We start from the raw sequence: 12,859 nt of genomic DNA, 5'->3' as shown, positions 1-12,859 counted from the left end.
CAGACACGCCAAGCGCTCCGTGGGTACGGCAGACACGCTCCCCAGCAAGATGGACTGGACAGTCCCCCTCTGCAGCTGACCGCAGGGGAGGGCCAGCCCGGGATCAACCGCAGACCGCAGTGCAGGGCTGTGAGCAGCTTGAACTACAGGACAGCAGCTAAGGGCCGGGGCCTGCCCTGGGTGGCTGAGGGCCACACTGGAGCTGAGGGCTGGACATGGGAGTGGGGAAGGACCCCAGGCAGCAGCCAGCGGGCCACGGCCCTGAGGCACTGAAGGGGAAGGAAAGGGCTCAGGTGGCTGGGGCCGGGCGAGGACAGCACCGGAGGTGGAGGGGTTAGGCAGAGTCCCCTAGGCCACGCTGAGCACTTGCAGCCCACCCTGGGTGTGACAGGAGCCCCGGAGAGGAAGGAGAAATGGAACCCACAGAAGGCACTGAGTGTCTCCACACCAGGCCGACTCCGGCTCTGACCTGGGCAGGGTGAGCGACCCGCTCTGAGCCCCTGTCCACCACCCGCTGGGACCACGCATCTGGAGGGGCTGGTGCTCACTGGTGGACAGAGAAACAGGATTTGGGGGGCTAGGCGGGTCAACTTCCTGCAAAGCCTGCGACCTCCCTGAATTGCAGAGCTATCGACAGCCACCGAACACAGGTAGGCGCCAGTCTGAGACCCAGGCTCTGGGGGGCAGGGAAGTGGCTTTGGGAGGCCGTCCCTGGGCATAGCGCCAGGCTGCAGCAGCCGGGAAGACAAGTGGAGCTGGAACTCAGGGAGGGCGCCCAGCACCCCGGACCTGTGTGAGGAGGGCGCCTGGGCCATGCAGTGACCTGGCCTCCGGCCACCTCCAATCCCACAGGAGGCCTGGGAAGGACGGTGCCTGGGCCCAGCCTGCTCCTACCAGCAGCCGCTTGGCCAGGATGTTCTCCACCAGCTTGAAGTCATTGCGAAGCTGTCTGTTCTTGCTGTTGGTCCCCTCCATCTCCTCGTCAGCGTGGAAGCGGAAGTACTGGGACTCATCCTTGAACTCGCTCTTCTCCAGCACTGCAGACCCAGACACACAAGCCACGGTCAGACTCACAGCCACACGTCAGCCACACTTGCCACCTGGCAGCCAAGGGCTGGGCTAGCCCCACACAGGTTTGGTGTGTCCCAAACCCCCTGGCTGCTCACGGTGTGACGGGCGTAAAGGACTGCGGAGCCCTCTGCGGATGGGACGCTGACTCGGGAAAGAGTAAGCCAGACCCCTACCTCACACCACACACCAGGACTCCTGGGGGTGGAAGACCTGCTTGTGAACAGTAAAGCCACAGTCGGCCAAGCACACGCACGCTACCTCGGGGCTAAGGCAGGTACGGACACAAACCAAGGGGGTCGGCAAACTGAGGCTCCAGGACCCACGTCTGGCCCACTACCTGTTCCTACAAATAAAGTTTTACTGGAAAGAGCCCCAACACTGTCTGCAGCTGGCAGCTCTCCAGCCACAATGCCAAGGTTGGACAGGTGTGACAGGTCACAAGGCACACAGGGCCTAAATTCCCACTATCTGACTCTTTACAGAAAAAAGTGCTGACCCCTGTACCAGGATGAGCCAGGGAAATGCACACAAGAAACCAGATGCAGCCCGAGGCCATGGCTTAGGGTCACCAGGCACCTCCGGGCCAGGCCTCTGTGGCTGTGCTTAGCTCGTCTACCCCTTGGGCAGATGGAAAGGCTGTTGCAGCCCTTCCACAGGTGGAAAGACCAACGCCCAGGCCGATAGACAAATCCGTCCAGGTCAGGGTCAGCAGCCGCACTGGGGCCCCACGCAGGCCCCTCCTTTCCCTGTGCTGCCCCCCGGGCCTGTCAGCGAGGGCTGGGTGAAATAAGCCAGGGGAATCCGGCCTGTGAGGTTCAGGTAGCCAGCTGCCTAAGGTTAGCGGGTCCCTGCGGCCAGGAGAACCAGCTGCCTAGACGCACCCCTAAAGACGGGGGATCTGGTGGCGGAACAGAAGACAAAGGAAGTGTTTCCTCTTCCTAGTCCCCAGGACACTTCGCCAGGACCCTACCTGTCTGGCCACCATATCACCTCTTTGGAGAAAACAGACACACAAATTGCTACTTCCCCCAGAGTGGGGAGCCAGGAGGGCGGGCTGGCTTGGCCTCTACTGTAAACATGAAGCTAGAAAATTCCAGGAGTGGGAGGAGAACGCAGTGCTGTGTCCTGCTAGCGTGTCCCGAAAAGGCAGGGAATCCCCAGGTGAGGCCCAACTTACACCTCTCTGTGGAGGCCGCTGGCCAGGCTCTATGAGCCACACAGACCTGGAGTCAGGTCCCCTGCTTGGACCCTTGCTGACCCTGACCACATGCACGTCCAGCCTCATCCACAGGGAAAAGAGCAGACAGCCTGTATTGGCATGAGAGGGGTCCAGCCTGGGGGTACTTCTCTGGGACAGCTCAGCTCCACTGCAGGAGGTCCCGCCAGCCCCACTCTGTGCCTGCCCTGCACTTGGCCAAGGCCGCAATCCTGGGCTTGGGCTCTTTTTCCTATTTTAGCCTATTTTTGAGGTCATGGCAGGGACAGGAGAAAAGGGCCGCACCCTGCAATTTCCCACCCTCCAGAGCGTCCAAACTGCTGGGACCCCCCTGCGGAATGTCCTCTCCCAGCAGCCTTCCTGGAATAGCAGCGGGGGTGGACCCCTAATTACCCTCACCACAAACAAGTGGTCCGGCCCAGCTGGCTGGTGGGCGAGCAGAGCTGTTGGGAGGCCCCAGGGGCACAAGGGCAGCTTCTGGGCACACTGAGCCAGGGCAGATGGGTGACCTAGCCTCACGGGGGAAACGAACAGCAGGAAGCAGCCCGGACCCCATAAACCATGGCAGATGGCAAGGCCTCCCGGGAAAGCTGGGGAACTGAGGCCCAGCGGGGAGCCCCCCAGAGGCAGGTCCCGCCCCGCCCACCAGCCAGAAGGCAGGCCTTGGGGCTGGAACACGGTGGCCGCCCCTGGTTCCCTAAATAAAGTCTGACGGCACATGGCCATGCCCAGCTGGTTCAGTGCTGTGTGTAGCTGCTTCTGTGTTACAAGGGCAGAGAGTGGCTGTGACAGGGACCCTGTGGCCCGCAGAGCTGAGAGCACTTGCCACCTGGCCCTTCAAGAGAAAGTTCCAAGCTGAGTTCATCAGAAGAGCGGCAGCTGGGGAGGACCCAGCCGAGGGCCCGAGGCCTAGGGTCTCCTGACCCAACACTCTCCCACCTCTGTGCCACCGCCTGGCCCTAGCCACGTGGCCCTGGCCTGGACCTCCACCAGGCCCCTGCCCCGCCCCACAGACTGAAGCCAGAAGGGTCTAGAAGAAACCCAAGTCACCACGTCCCTCCTGCTCAGAACCTCTGGGGACTCCTGCCTTGCTCAGAGTGAGAGTCCAAGGCCTCCTCACTTGCACCACCTGGAACGATCCAGAAGATGTGATCTTTCTGATTGGGACACACACAGAAACGACTGGGACCTGTTCTGCTCGTTGCTGTCCCCAGGATCTAGCACCGAGCCTGGGACACAACAGGCACCGGCTGGAGAAGAGCAGAACCATGAGTCTGGAAGGCCACGTGGGCTCAGCCACAGGCAGGAAGGCCGCCTTGACATGGGCCCCCGGAACGGCGCAAGGGGCTGGCGGGCAGCAGGAGTCGCGCTCTGAGTGACGGGCGAGGGAGGGCTGGGCAGAGGCCGGGGAAGGGTTACGGTGGTGCATGAAGCCGTTGTTGCACAGGCCCACGCCGAGCGCCACGGCCTCCTCTCGCTTCTGGCAGTCTCCCTGGCATGGAACAGAGGGGCACAGTGGCCTTAGGTGAGCTGGCAACTCTGAGCCACATCCCGCCAGAGCCACCGCCCACACCTCCTCATCCACGCTGCTCCTCTAAGTCCCCTTCCACTTGAGGCTTTGTCCCTGCAACTGAAAACTTGCCAACTGACACCATCAGAACCAGGGGATGTGGTTCCTCTCAGGGCCACCTGGGCGACCCGTCTCCCCCCGGAAGCCTGGAGAGGACAGGCCAGTGCGCAGGGCACTGTAGGGTTCTGCCCCAGCCGACCCTCCCTGGCAGACGTCCTGAGCAGGACCGTGCTCAGGACACACCCCCACCTCAGGGCCAGACAAGGAGTCACCATCCTGCGGGGCCACAGGAACCTCCCTGCCCAGGTGCGGGACACCTGAGGGGTGGGGGCAGGACAGGAGGCAGGTGTGTGCTTCTTCCCAGCAGCGGCCCCTGAGGTGGTCCCCGGGGCTCCCCCTCCTCAGACTTCCCTGGCGCCTGGCTCCCAGGTCTGCCCCACCTCCTCCCAGGGAGCCCTGTCCCCTGCCACCACCACCCCCGCTAAATTATCCAACATCATTTCTGTTGCCTGCAACCCAGATAATCTCAATACAGTGGCGGAGAGAGAGTGGAAGGGCAGCGGGGGACTTGGGCAGAGGACAGCAGGACAAAGGCCCAGAGGTGGGAAGGAGAAACCAGGAGGAGCAGGGCAGCCAGGGGAGCAGCCAGGCGGGGGCAGGGGCCTGGAGCCTTGCTGTGTCCCCCTGGGGACAAGGCTGCAGTCCTGAAGTCTGTGGACTGAGAAAGGAGCTGGGGAGGGGGTCACTGGCAAGAGGCCCTCCAGCCGCCTCCCTCCCCAACAACTGGCCAAGGAGCGGCAGAGGGTTCTGCGGCCCTCCCTGCCAGCAGCCTGGGGTGAGGAGAGCATTTTCCCAGGTTCAAGGGACACCGCTGCTCTATCAGAGGTGGCTGCTGCTGAGCACAGGCCAGGCCCTGAGCAGGTGGGGGCAGCTCTGGCCTTGGGTTTACTGACCCAGCCAGACAGTGCTAGAGAGCCAGTGAGCTCAGGCCCAGCTGAGGGAGGGCCCCAAGGGGCTGCAGCCCAGGCAGCCACCCCCAGCTGCCAGGATGGCAGGAGGGACATCCAGGGTCCAGGTGGCGCAGGCCCAGCTCAACAGCCAGGCAGGCGGGGCAGCATCTGGCATCCACCTGACTTCTGGGCAGCCTGGGCTCCCCACCCTGAGGGACCTGGGGCAGGTGACCAGCGAGGTCCCTCACCACAGCAGGGCAGACACAGGTTAGAGTGTCTCACTGGGGTCCTCAGCCCCATCCTGCCCACTCACGGCTCACCCTCGGGCTCCTGCCCTGCTGCGCACGCCACTCCCCTGGGGCCTTTGCACCTGCTCTTTCCTCCACCTAGGGTGCCGCCCTGGGCTTTTCAGGCCTCAGCACTCGGTCACCTGCTCTGAGTCCTCCCCTAACTATCCCAAAAGTAGTCCCCAAGCCCTCCCCCACAAGTCCTCCCCAGAAACACCATCCGTCCCTCTCACTGCCCAGCACACTGGGGGCTACGGTAGGGTGGTTAGGGGAAGGACTCAGAGCAGGTGACCGGTGCTGAGGCCTGTTCTGCTTAAGGTCTGTCTCCCAGTAGAATTCGCACCGTGTGGGCAGGGCCCTGGCACTGGCCTGTGCACTCACACGGCCTCACAAGGAAGCCCAAGCCTAGCCCTGATGGGACATCAAACATGGAAGGAAGCGGGGAGGGGAGTGGAGGGCCGGGAAGCTGACCTTGAGGCCGCTCTGCAGGGTTCTGTGCCCCTGAAACAGGGGGATCATCCCGCCACACCCCAGAGCTCTGGGGGATGAAATGGGCTCCAGGGGTCCCGCTGGGTTGGAGGCAGCAGAGGTGATGCAAGGCCGTGGGGCAGTGGGAAAGGCCCTCTGCATGAGTCTGAAGGCCCGCGCAGGCCTCTCGTGCCGAGCATGTGCCAGTCTGGGCGGTCAAGCCAGAAGCAACCACCACACCTGAGCTGCCTGACAGGGGAAACTGAGGCATGGCAGGCTGGCTCTCCCCACCACCAGGTCATGGCTGGGGAAACTGAGGTTCAGGGTGGTCGGCGGCCCAGGACTCTGTCCCTGTTCAGCTGTCACCCTCACTCCTGGCCTCTGCCTCTCCCGCACTAGCCCTCGCTGCCCATGCTGAGCCCAGCTGCAGTTGGCGCCTGCCATCTGCCTGGGAAGGGAGTTGGCAGAGCAGGCAGGCAAGGTCCTGCCAAGCCACATGGACGTCGGCACACTCATGCCCTCTGAGCCTGGCTCCGTGGCCTGGTCCCACTCGCTCCAGCCCCAGCCCCAGCCCACCAACCCTGTCCCCTGGGCATCTAGGAGCCTGGGCAGCAGGGAGAGGGGAGAGCGTGAGCTCTGTGCTGCCCACTGTGACCGCGGCGGTCAGCTGACCTCTCTGAGCTGCAGTGCCTCACCCGTGTTTCTGCCCATCCTCGCCAAGGTCTGCACGCTGGAGTGGTCCACGCACACATGACCAGGGCCACCATCAATACAGGGCATCTTTACAACTGACCGCGAGGCACCACAGCCCCAGCCTCTACAGTGTCCTACGACTGGTGCCCAGAGGCAAGTTGGGGAACCCCAGCCTCAGTTCCTCATCAGTAAAACGGATCAGGGCTGTACCTTCCCCAGGCCATTCTGAGGGTTAAATGAACTAGGAGGAGAGCAGGTCAGAACTGACCCTTACCCTCAGAACTAAAAGACTCCCTGCCTGGGTAGTGAGTCCAGAGCCCCTCGTGAGCATCAAGGGAGGAATCCTGAGCAATCCCAGCTTCTCTCAGAAATTCCTGTCCATTTACCCACAAACCGGTTTAGGGGACCGTCTGGCCAATGAGAACTAAGCAGAAGACGGTGGGTCAAGGGACAACTGTGAGAAGTTTTCTCCCTAATATGAAAATTGAAAAAGCACTTTCAAACTGAACTGCTACTGGCTTTGGGCCATAGTTCATTATAAATGAGATACCTGGAGGTGTGGCAGCCATTTGTGATTGTGAGGCAACTAGCAAGAAGCTAAGAGAACCAAACAGAAAGGTGCATTTCTGGGTGCAAATAGCATTGCTGGGTTCTAGGACCGTGAACTCTGAACATTTAGTTATATAAGAGAAAATGTCTTTACTGTATTAAGTCCAGTTCCTACTATGAGAAGACAAAAGCATTTCTAACTGATTCAGTAGGCATTCAACTGACATTTTGTCCTAAGGAGCAGAATAACCTACAAGTTAGAAATAAGGAGATGTCCAGAGGAAGGGGAAGCCCCCTTGAGCCACTCTATTACATGTTCTCTGTTGCTCCTGCTGAGGTTCCAGGTGGGGATGGGCCTTTGATGTCATATCCTGTCTTGTTGGTTCCAAACACTCCTCAGACCTGCCCCACCCCCAGCCTTTGGGGAAACATCTACTTTTCCCTGTGACACCAGCAGGCTGTCCCCTGGCACAAGTGGAGTCTGGGAAACATGAGGCCACAGAGTCCATAGCAGCGAGGCCCGGGAAGCTCAGAGCCCCAAAGCCAGGGCTGTCTGGGCTGCAGCCAAAGCACCTGAACTACAAAGCAGGCACCCACGTGGCAGCTCACCTGCCCGAGGATCACCTGCCCGAGGCACAGCTGCCCGAGGCTCAACTGCCTGCTGCACACCTGTCCGTGGCTCACCTGCCCAAGGCTCACCCGCCTGCTGCACACCTGCCCGTGGCTCGCCTGCCCAAGGCTTACCTGCCTGCTGCACACCTGCCCAAGGCTCACCTGCCTGCCGCACACCTGCCTGCTGCACACCTGCCTGAGGCTCACCCGCCTGTTGCATACCTGCCTGTGGCTCACCTGCCCGTGGGCTCACCTGGCAGCCGCACACCTGCCTGAGGCTCACCTGCCTGCCGCACAGCTGTGAGGCCAACTCTGCAGACGTCCCCACTGCTGTCTCTTGGTCTCACTGTCCCATGCCCGCGAATCCCCCTGTGGTTTCTTTAGCCTTCTTCGCTGACAGAACTTGGGCCCGCCTTGGGTCCTCCGCAGGAGGCGAGGACTGCACTAAGAGCTACACTCGCCAAGCAGTGACTCCCACCAGGCTGCGTTTTTTACAGGTGGGCAACCTGAGACACAGATACGGTAACCAGCGGCCCGCCCGAGGTGACGCAGCCAGGAAGTAGCAGAGCCAGGATGTGAACCGGGTCTGCCTGGCATGCCTCTGGGCTGACTGCACAGAGTCCCCAGGGGGCAGTGCAGTGGGGGGTTAGAGGCCCTGCACTTCTAGACAGCAAGTCTGAGCCCAAGGCCAGGGTCTTGCAACCCCTCTGATTTCTCGGTCCCACTGTTACAGCAAACACTGAAACACCCACAGCTCACACTAAGGACATTCTGTTAGCCTGATTTTTTGTGAAGCACTTTTCTAAACCCACTTTTGAAGTTACTTGGTGCCGAGAAACATATAAATTGAGTCTCCACAGCAGTCATCAGTCATTTGCTCAGTGTGAGAAAATCCAGCCAGCAAAACTGTGGTTTTTGAATGGAAGGAACTTTTTATGAACACTAAATTTAACAATTACTCAGGCTGGCTTACAGCTCTGCTCTGCAGCTGGTTTCATGGTTTGGTTTGGCTTGGTTTTAGTACTGAGGATTGAACCCAGGGGCTCTCCACTGAGCCCCACGCCCAGTCCTTTTTTATTTTTTTATTTTGAGACAGGGTCTGACTAAGTTGCTGATGGTTTCACTGAATTGTTAAGACTGGCCTCAATCTGTGATCCCCGTGCCTCAGCCTCCTCAGTCACAGGTGTGATGGGTCTGCACCACCAGGCCCAGCTCTGGCAGTTTAACTGGACCTTCGTCCATTATCATGTTGCAGGGTCCCATCTTTTCTCAGACCATGAATGAACATTCTGTGAGCTCCCTGAAAAATTCCCAGAATCAGGCAGAGTTCTGGATGGGGTGAGATGGGCCCAGCCCTATCCTGTCTTTGCCGTGGTGAGGCTGTGCCTCCTGGAACCAGGCCCTGGCCTTTCTGGGCCCCATCCCTCCCCTCTGTAAATGGGTTGAAGGCCACGGTAGGATAGCGGACAAAGCCCAGCCAGGGCCTGGCCAGAGGAAACCCTGTTAAGTGACCATTAATAGGAGCCATAAAGAAGGAAGGACAGGCAGGCGGGCTTGACCGCTGGACCTCAATGGAGCAAACAACTCTGCAGGGTCAGCAAGACTGATGGAGGGATGTCTAAGCCTCTGCTGGCCTCGGGCTTTCTTGAAAGGAAGACCCTGGCAAGAGGCTCCAGTTTGGTGCCAGGGTGTGAGAACCACTTTCTGTTCTTTACAATTACCTGGTCTTGGGTATCTGGATACACAGCACAAGTGGTATAAGATGTGTATATATATTATTTATGGGACCTAAAAACCCAGGAAATTCTACAACTTGAGGACATGTGCTAAGTGACATGAGGTGGTCACAAAAGGTTGGTATGCTGGGATTTCATTCTCAGGTGGTCCCTAGAGTAGTCAACTCCAGAGACAGAGCCCAGGACGTGGCTGGAGGGTGGGGTGGGGCTGGAGGGTGGGGCGGGGCTGGAGGGTGGGGCGGGGCTGCAGGAGGGGGCGGGGCTGCAGGAGGGGGCGGGGCTGCAGCAAAGGGCTGGCTGCCCCTTCACAGGTAGAGCTTCAGCTCTGTGTGTGGGGGATGTCTGCAGGACATCAGGCCTGTACTTAATGCCACTGGAGCTGCACACTTAAAAGGTGTTAAGCAGGTAAACTTGCACTATGTGCCCTGGCCACCATTAAAAACACAAATTGGGGCTGGGGTTGTGGCTCAGCGGTACAGCAGTCGTCTAGCATTTGCGAAGCCCTGGGTTCAGTCCTCAGCACCACATAAAAATAAATAAATGTCCAACTACAACTAAATGTGTGTGTATATATATACACACACACAGACACACACACATATTTAAAAAAATAAAACAACACAAGGCTCCACATTCCAGGAAGCCCCCCTCCTCGGGCAAAGCCAGATGCTGGCCGCCCAGGTCAGGGGTCCTCACCTGGGCCAGCAGCCAGTCGACCAGCTTGCTCCCGGGCAGCACGGACTTGTAGGTCTTCAGGTGGTAGTCACGGTCTCTGTGAGGAGGAGGGGGTGACAGATGAGCAGGGGGCGCAGTGGGGCCTCCTGGGCTTGCCGAGATCTCGAGGCGCAGGGCAGGGGCCAGGCAGAGGCCCAGCCCCGACCCCACACCTGAGCCACAGTGTGACGTCCCCCCAGGCCTCCCCTCCCCCAGGGTGCAGGCACTAGGCTCTAGGGCTCTCTCACTCTCGCCCGAGGACCTCAGCCGGGGCACTGTGCCCTCCGAGAGACCCGTGGGCTATCAGGAGCCGGGGTGAGTGCTGCTGGCATCTTGTGGTGGAAGCCCGGGGCCGCGGAACATCCTCAAAGAGGACTCATCTGGCTGAGATGCCTCAGCGCACAGGCCCAGGAGCCCGGGACCCTCACATGAGAAAACTCAGCCTTTCCCTGTCCTTCCCTCTGTTCTGTGTGACGGTCCTAGGTTCAAAGATCCCGGCTATGGTGACACAGAAGCCCCTCTCTGGGGCCAGGGTGGCCAGCGAGGTCCCCGGGTCTCTCCTGTGAGTCCTGTGGCAGCGGCAGCCTGGGCCATCCCGCAGCCTTCCAGGTAGCCCCCGATTTCCGAGGCCAGCCTGAGAGGCCGAGGAAGGGTCTGGCTGAAGAACTGCTCCAGCTTCAGAACCGGGAGCCCAGCAGCCGCGGTGCACTAGTGAAGGCCCCGGGGCCACTTCCCCAGGCTGGCCCAGGGCAGCAGCAGAGCAGAGGAGCCGGGAGGCAGGACTGGGGACCAGGGTCGGGTACCAGGGACCCAGGAGAGCCGGCAAGAGCTAAGGATGGGGCAGAGGAACGTGCAGCCGGGGTAAGAGTCTGGTGGCCCTGGGACCCTGCATCCACCACTGAAGCTTCACATAGGGAATGATCGCTCGATGGCAATGGCGCCCACAGAGCCAGCACCACTCAAGGCACCTCCTATGAATTTAGCCCCACGGCACCCCAGAGCTGTGAGTGACTCTGTGCCCCTTTTACAGAGGCAGAGGCAGAGGCGAGCGCTGGATCCACCACTCACTCGGGATGGCCCCGGCTGCAGGCCTACGCTGCCCAGCGTCAGCCCTTTTAATTTCAATTCAATCCAAAAAAAAAATAAAACTTATAAAATAACATTAAGTCAAATTAAAGATCACGTTCCTCAATCTCCATGTTTGAAAATGCCATGTGACTAGTGCTCCCATATGGGACAACGGACACAGGGCACTTCCACCAGTGTAGGCAGCTCTACTGGACAGCAGGGCCCCAAATGAAGTGACAAGCACAGAGCACGGCGGAGACACCACGTCTGAAGGGTGAAGAGTATCCCATGCAGCGGGAAGAGCAAGTGCAAAGGCCCCGGGGCACATCCTGTAATCCCCACTCCAGAGAAAAAAGTCAAGGTACAGGGGGTGTCGAGTGACTGCCCGAGGTCACAGAGCTGGCAACTAGCAGGCACATTCAAACTCAGCCAGTCCCTGGTTCTAGGGTTGACACCCTCTGCCCTCACCGCAGTGCTTCCCAACAACCGCCCACTCCATCCTGTGACAAACCTCCAGGGTAGGTACCGCTATTAGCCCACTTGATAGAGAAGGAAAGTGAGGCTCAGAGAGGCGAAGGTGCCAGCCACAGGCCACACATCTGAGAAGAGGCAGAAGTGAAGTGGGGACTTACTTGATCACCGGGGTGTGGAGGCTGTGGAGACGGCAGTACAGCCTCACACCCTGAAAGAAGAGAGAGGGGAGATGGGATCAGGCCACACGGTTCGGGGCCCCGAGGCTGCTGGAGAGTGCAGAGATGGCCCTCAGAACAGAGCAGGGGCTGTCCCGTGGCGCACGCCTGTGATCCTAGGGGACTGGGAGGCTGAGGCACGAAGAGCTTGGGTTCAAAGCCGGCCTCAGCAACTTAGAGAGGCCCTGTCTCAAGACACAGGGGGTTGGGATGTGGCTCGGAGGTCAATGGTTACGGCCCCGGGGTTCAACACCCAGTGCCAGAAACACAACACAACAAGACATCAGGGTCGGGGTGGGGTTGGCAGGGGAAGTGGAGGGGAAGACAGGCCGCTGGACAGAGAGAGGCCTGCTGTGCATGACCTCTGCTGGGTCAGGGTCATGGCTCAGGTGTCAGCTCAGGGTGGAGGGTGGCGAGCACCTGCCTTGGACATGATATCCTCCAGCTCGCTCCGGGCCTTGTATGTGCCATCCTCATAGCGGAAACGGTACATCACCTGCTCGTTCTTGAACTGGTGCTTGTCAGAAACTGGAGGGAACCAGGGGCGGCCAGTGAGGCTGGGCACCCCCCCCCGGCTCCCCACCCGTGCCCAGTGGGCTGGCTGGCCCCACTTCCCCAGTGCGCAGACGAGGAACGCAGGTCCCCTGCAGTGCAGGGCCACCGGAGACCTCCGGCAGGCCAGGCACCTGCGGAGGAGGGGCCCAGACCACCTGTCTGGCTCAGCCTGTGGGGGGCCCAGGGGTCTCAGCCACACAGCCTCCAAGTCACCCTGGATGCTGTGATCCCTGCAAATCCTGCTAGGCCCAACCTCTGAACCCCAAGCTCTCGGGCCAGGCCCCCCAGCCCCACAGCTGCCCCCGCTGGACTCCTACTCCCACCTGGGACCCAGCACCTCTGCCCAGCAGCAGAGGAAGCGTGAGGTGCGGCCCTGAGCCGCCGGTTCTCTGCAGGACTCAGCAAGTGCCTCGCCCTCACGCATGCGAGAGCCACTGCCCTGTGGGCCAGGACGTCCTGGGCCTCGTCCCCCGACGGCCTGCTCAGAGGCAGCCTTGCTGCCTCCCTGCCTGCGCTGAACAAGCCACCCCGGCTCGGGCTGCCCCCACCGGGAACCGCAACGCCCCTCACCTTTGGGTACTGGCCTGGGCCCCCTTCCCAGAGACCCCCAGACCCCACTTGGAGATGAGCCACCGCGACAGGTCACCTCCTGCCCTGCTCTCGCTCCTTGGGCACCCACAC

The 12,859-nt window shown here is 60.5% G+C and overlaps 1 pseudogene across 1 annotated transcript in view; it reads right to left on the bottom strand.

Moving 5' to 3' along the window:
* The window catches only part of LOC308631622 (phosphatidylinositol 3,4,5-trisphosphate-dependent Rac exchanger 1 protein-like), a 75,085-nt pseudogene that overhangs the window by 24,821 nt on the left and 37,405 nt on the right, over positions 1–12,859 (bottom strand). The window contains exons 12-16 of the transcript XR_014024321.1: positions 12,048–12,151; positions 11,567–11,616; positions 9,849–9,924; positions 3,707–3,779; positions 895–1,037 (exon numbers count right to left, since the gene is read on the bottom strand). The product of XR_014024321.1 is annotated as a phosphatidylinositol 3,4,5-trisphosphate-dependent Rac exchanger 1 protein-like (transcript). The remainder of the gene's footprint in view (positions 1–894; positions 1,038–3,706; positions 3,780–9,848; positions 9,925–11,566; positions 11,617–12,047; positions 12,152–12,859) is intronic.

This window comes from Spermophilus citellus, assembly GCF_964194105.1.
Source record: "Spermophilus citellus genome assembly, chromosome: 12".
Lineage (NCBI taxonomy): Eukaryota > Metazoa > Chordata > Mammalia > Rodentia > Sciuridae > Spermophilus > Spermophilus citellus.
This window is presented reverse-complemented; position numbering and strand designations above follow the sequence as displayed.